Here is a 6488-nt window from a genome sequence, read left to right on the forward strand (position 1 = left end):
CTCCCAGGGGGAAAGGCCTTGACCTACCCTCACCACCTCCCAGAGGCTCAGTAATGGCTATGGGTTGGGAAGCTGGACCACCTTCACCAACAGCTTCAGCTGCAAAGAAAGGCAGGACAGAACAGCTCCCGTGGCGCTGTTGGAGATCCTCAGGCTGCACCAAGGCTCAGCCCCGGGGCACAGCCCTGGGCCCGGCCCCTTCCCTCTCTGCTCTTCTCCGTGGCTGCACAGAGCTCATGGAAGCACACACAGGCAATGCATACGGGAGGAAGGTGGACAGCTAAATGCTCCTTCCTCCCACTGACAGCGATCCTGTGGGATCACTCAGGGCTCCAGAAAGGAGCAGGCCAAGGCTTCCAGAATCCTTCAACCCCGACTTAACCCTAATGAAAATGGCAGATGAGTGAACTCTTGCCTCCTTGACTCTGATTATTCTGTCAGTAAAAAGAGAAAGTTAGAACTTCTCTCCAGCATTCTCCATGATCTTTAAAGTGTCCTTCATCAGCACTTGGAAATAATTCAATTTGCGATCCAAATCTAGAGGGAAGCAGCGACCAGACCCATTTCCACGGTGTGCTGGGATCCCTTCTGCATTGGGGAACTGGGCACTGCAAGGGGGTCAGGTAAGGCTAAGGGATCCAGATTTGAATGGACATGGCCAAAGCTGCATAGGGGCTTGGGAAACTCTGGGCTGGCTCCTGGTCACACCCCACCCTCTTTCCCTGCCCTGTGTGACATTTCTGGAGAGGAAAATGGGGCTGCCGGGGTCCCCGGGGTCTCTCTCCCTCCCACAGCAGAAACCCTCCCTAAAGCCCAGGGAAAAGCATCCCCCAACGCTTCCCGGGGAGCAGGGAGCGCTGTCCCGGGAAAGGGGAGCCAGGCTGCCGGCTCACCTGCTCCCCGCGCTTGCAGCGGAGCAGCCTGGGCAGCCCTGGCAGGCAGGGCCACGGCCAGGAGGAGCAGGAGGAAGAGGCGCAGAGCAAGGGCCATGGTGCCTTGCCCTCTGCCAGTCCCGCAGCTCTTGCTGCCACCGCTGTGCTCACACAGCTGTCCCAATGTCAGCACCACTGCTGCCAGCGCCGCTGCTGCCGCAACAGTTGTGCTCAAGGACTGACTGCTCGGTTGTTGTGGTGCTGTGCAACCACGGGGCTCTGGCACCTCTGTGACCTCAGAGCCTGCTGTGACCTCAGCCTGCTGTGACCCCAGAGCCTGCTGTGACCTCATGGCCTTGGCTGTACCCCCAGAGTGTACCCCCATCTATATAAACGGACTGCCCTGACTGTAAATGTTTTGTTTCATCAAAGGGCCATTTCTCAGCAAAACCTTTGTTTTGCCAGCTGACATTGCTGGTCAGGCTGTGTGCCTGAAGCTGCTCAGAATTCACAGAATTCATACAAAATTCACAGAATGACCATGTTGGAAGAGACCTTCAAGATCATCGAGTCCAACCCATGTCCCAGTACTTGAACTAAATCATGGCACCGAGTGCCACGTCCAGTGTTTTTTTAAACACGTCCAGGGACGGTGACTCCACCACCTCCCCGGGCAGGCCATGCCAGTACTTTATCACTCTTTCCGTGAAAAACCTTTTCCTAACGTCCAATCTACATTTCCCTTGGTGCAGCTTGAGGCTGTGTCCCCTGGTTCTGTCAGTTGCTGCTTGGAGAAAGAGCCCAACCCCACCTGAGCACAGCCACCTTTCAGGAAGTTGTAGAGTGATAAGGCCACCCTTGAGTCTCCTTTTCTCCAGGCTGGACACCGCCAGCTCCCTCAGCTGCTCCTCACAGGGCTTGTGTTCCTGGCCCCTCACCAGCCTCGTTGCCTCCTCTGGATGTGCTCGAGTGTGTCAATGTCCATCCCAAACGGAGGGCCCAGAACCGGACACGGCACTCAAGGTGTGCCCTGACCAGCGCCAAGCACAGGGGCAGAATGATCTCCCTGCTCCTGCTGATCCAGGCCAGGAGCCATTGGCCTTCTTGGCCACCAGGGCACACTGCTGGCTCATGTTCAGCCGGCTGTCAACCAGTTCCCCCCAGGTCCCTTTCTGCCTGGGCACTGCCCAGCCACACCGTCCCCAGCCTATAACGCCGCAGGGGGTTATTGTGGCCAAAATGCAGGAGTGGGTACTTGGACTTACTAAACTTCATCCTACTGGACTCTGCCCATCCATCCAGCCGTTCCAGGTCTCCCTGCAGAGCCCTCCTGCCTTCCAACAGATCGACACACACTCCCAGCTTGGTGTTGTCTGCAGATTTACTGGTGAAAGACTCAATCCCCTCATCCATGTGGTCAATAGAAACATTGAACAGAGCTGGCCCCAGCACAGAGCCCTGGAGGACACCACTGCTGGCTGGCTGCCAGCTGAATGCAGCACCGCTCACCACCACTCTCTGGGCCGGCCATCCAGCCAGTTCTGAACCCAGCTCAGAGTGCTCCTGTCCCAGCCGTGGGCTGCAGCTCTTCCAGGAGTGTGCAGTGGGAGGCAGTGTCAAAGGCCGTGCTGGAGTCCAAACAGACAACATCCGCAGCCTTTCCTGCATCCACCAGGTGGGTCCCTTGGTCATAAAAGGAGATCAGGTTGGTCAGACATGACCTACCCCTCCTAAACCCTTGCTGGCTGGGTCTGATACCCTGGCCATCCTGTAGATGCTGTGTGATGACACTCGGTATAAACTGTTCCATGACCTTACCGGGTACTGAGGTCAGGCTGAGTGGCCTGTAATTACCAGGATCCTCCTTCCTGCCCTTGTTGTGAATGGGTGTGACACTGTGCAGCTTCCAGCCATCTGGAACCTCACCAGTGAGCCAGGACTGCTGGTAAATGATGGAGAGTGGCTTTGCAAGCTCATCTGCCAACTCCCTCATCACCCTGGGCTGCATCCCATCTGTTCCCATGGACTTATGAACGTCTAAACAGCTCAGCAGTTCTGACTGCCTCCTCCTGGATAACAGGGGGCCCATTCTGCTCCCTGGCTCCATCAACCAACCCAGGAGGACAGCTGTCCTGGGGACAAGTCATTCCCACTAAGGACTGAGGCAAAGAAGGCGTTAAGCACCTCTGCCTTCTCCTGATCTGCAGTTACTAAGTTCCCTCCCACATCTAATAAAGAACAAAGGTTGGTCTTACCCTTCCTTTTACCAGTGATGTATTTGTAAAAACATTTTTATTACCCTTTACAGAAGTTGTCATTTTAAGTTCAAACTGAGCTTTGGCCTCCCTAATTTTTTTTCCTACATGCTTTAGCAGCCCCCTTAAATTCTTCCGGAGAGACCCGACCCTCCTTCCAAAGATGATACATCCTCCCTTTTTTCCTAAATTCCTCCAAAACCTCCTTGCCCATCCAGGCTGGGCATTTGCCTCGTCGACTCATCATTCGGCACCCAGGGGCGGCCTGCTCCTGTGCCCTCAAGATCTCTGTTTGGAAGCATGCCCACTTTTCCTGGACTCCTTTGTTTTTAAGGGCTGCTTCCCAAGGAACTCTCTGAACAAGTCTCCGAAACAGGCCAAAGTCTGCCCTCTGGAAGTCCAATGTAAAAGTCTTATTGACGTTCCTCCTGATTTCACAAAATAGCAAGACATCTTGATGCCACGGTGTTCCCATGTCTGAGACGTAACATAAGGCAGACCACTTGTGTTTCCTCAGAAAAACAGCCTTGTTTATTGTCCGGAGCTTTCTTTTATAGCCCATTCAAAGCTCCCAGGTCGAGACAGCTCATTGGTCTATCTGTGTGCCCCGAGACTCTGAACCTATACAATGCCTGCATCCTAGGAGAGCTCCCACTGGCTGTGTGCTTCTGCCAGTCAAACACAGAGGCTGGTACACGGAGCAGAGCTGGACTGCTTATTATAACTTGATTAATGCTGACTACAGATCAGCTTGCCATGCAACAAATTCTATCATTTCATGATCACTGTGGCCCAAGCAGCCTCCAACCACCACATCTCTCCCCAGTCCACCTCTATTTGCAAACAGCAGATCTAACATAGTTCCTCCCCTGGGGGGCTCGCCCACCAGCTGCAACAAGCAGTTGTCCTCCACACACTCTACAGATTTCCTGGGCTGCTTTTTTTCTGCTGTATTGAGTTCCAGCAGATGTCTGGCAAGTTGAAGTCGCCTACAAGAACAAGGGCTGATGATCCTGAAACATTCTCTAGCTCTCATAGAATGAGTTGTCCACCTCTTCTTCCTGCCTGGGTGGATGATAACAGACTCTCAGTAGGATGTCAGCCTTGTTGGCCTTCCCCCTAATTCTTACCATAGGCATTCAACATTCTGCCAATTAGTTCCAATATCCATGGTGTCCAAAGCCTCCCTTTTTTATTCTTTAAATAAAGGGCCACCCCTCCACCTCTTCTCCCTCTCGTGTCTCTCCTGAAGAGCTTGTAGCTATCCAGGGCAGTGCTCCAGCCATGTGAGTCATCCCACCCTGTTTCTGTGATGGCAATCATAGCATAGCTCTGCAGCTCTGCTGCTGCACCATGGCCTCCAGCTCTTCTTGTTTGTTGCCCATGCTGTGTGCATTGGTGTGCATGCACCTCAGCTGGGCTGCTGATTCCATCCCTAACTCAGGCTTACCATCCTTGGGCCTGCTTCCAGAGAGCCCAGCTATATCCCCTTCCCCCTTGAAACCTAGTTTAAAGCCCTCTCCACAAGGTCTGCTAGCTCATCAGCTAAAAGCCTTCTGCCTTTAACAGAGAGATGGAGAGCATCTGGTTTACAGCAGGCCAGGTGCCATAAAAGTTGCCCCATGATCAAAGAATCCAAAGTTCTGCTGCTGACACCAACCCTTGCAACACTCATTGATAGTTTGAGCTCTCCTGTTCCTTTCACCGTTTTTCCCAGCCACCAAAGGGACTGAGGAAAGGACTACCTGTGCCCCCGTCCCATCAACCACTTGTCCCAGTGCCCTAAAGTCCCTTTTAATTGTCCTGACACTCCTCTTTTCAATCTCATCGCTGCCAGCCTGGAGTATCAGCAGTGGGTAATAATCAGAGGACTGAATCAGCCCAGGCAGTGTCTCAGTGATCTTTCGTCCCCGGGCCCCAGGGAGGCAGCAGACCTCCCTGTGGGGTGGGTTCGGTCGACGTACGGGGCCCCCTGCTCCCCTCAGAAGGGAATCAGCCACTACTATTACCCTTCTTATCTTTTTGATATTAGATCCATCTTATAGATTAATGATAACTGGGAGGCTCACTGGGCAGATAAGCTTCTTCTAAATCATCTGGCTGAGTCTCTAGATCCAGGGGCGCATACCTATTCTGAAGTGGCACCTGGCTAAGGGATGGGGGTTGGGAGGAATTTTTATCATACCCTCCCTGGGCAGGGACCCATTTCCACTCTCCTTCATCTACCAGGTGCCCCTCTATTGCCTGACAGTGAGAGGCATGGGAGTCCTCTGACTCTTGCTGGGCCTCCCTTAAGGATGGAAGGGCTGAACTCCACCAATCTATTTCCCTTTCTCTTTCGCTGATACTCCTGAGTCTTTCAACTTGCTCCGTAAGCTCGGCCACCAGTGAAAGGAGATTGTTCACCTGTTCACACCGCAGGCAGGTTTTCTCCACAACGCCCCCTGAATCCACCGCTGAGCTCAAACACTCTGCACAGGAATGGGTCTGGACAGATGCATCCTTTTTGGAGGGTTCCATCTGATTACATACACTCGTATTATCTACACTTTTCAATCACGTAAAAACCATTACTACCAGTAACCCCAAAACCAATCAACCAACAGAAACGCTGCAAACAACACACAGTAAACCTGACTAGAAAGAAAAGCTGCAACCCTTCCTGCTTGCCCTGCCTGTGCCAACTGCCTCGCGAACTGCCCTTCAGAGGCGAGCCACAGCCCTGTTTGCCCGCTCCTGTTTGCCGCGCTCCCTAGAGGCCTCTTTTAACCAGCCCGCTACCCAAGGAGGGAGGAAGCCACACCCCGTCCCTGTGACTCACAGGCTCTTGATGGCTTCCCTCTTTTCCTGGGCATGCCACTGGAGGAGCTGCAGGCTCAGATGATCCCACTGAAGGAAATGGGCCCTCAGCCCAGGGACGCTCAGCATGGGCTCGCCCAGCCCCTCGGGGCCCCGCTGCTGCTCACAGCAGCCCCTGCCTGGCTCCTGCCTGCCCTCACCGTGGGCATCCACGGCTGTTCCTGGGCATGGAGCTCAGCCAGGGCTGGTGCCGGCTGGGCTTTGCTGGTGGTACCACCCGGACACTGGGGTGACAGCTCCATGTCTTTATGGTAACAGAGGAGTTGGGCCAAGCCCTACTCACCTTCAGTAAGGGCCTGAGAGCGGGGCCAGTGCCTTCAGGGGTAGAGGACCTTGTTTGGCTGGTGGCAGCATCCGCACAGCAGCAAGTTGATAAAGCAGCTGTGACAGGGACATTACGCATGGGCATGGAGATGTGCGATTAGAGGTCCAGTTCCCCCTTAGGTGTTTGGCAGGACATGTGAAGGGGGAAGGATATGACTGTGAAAGAGGCCATGGCAAG

Source organism: Anomalospiza imberbis, unplaced genomic scaffold (assembly GCF_031753505.1).
Source record: "Anomalospiza imberbis isolate Cuckoo-Finch-1a 21T00152 unplaced genomic scaffold, ASM3175350v1 scaffold_96, whole genome shotgun sequence".
Classification (NCBI taxonomy): domain Eukaryota; kingdom Metazoa; phylum Chordata; class Aves; order Passeriformes; family Viduidae; genus Anomalospiza; species Anomalospiza imberbis.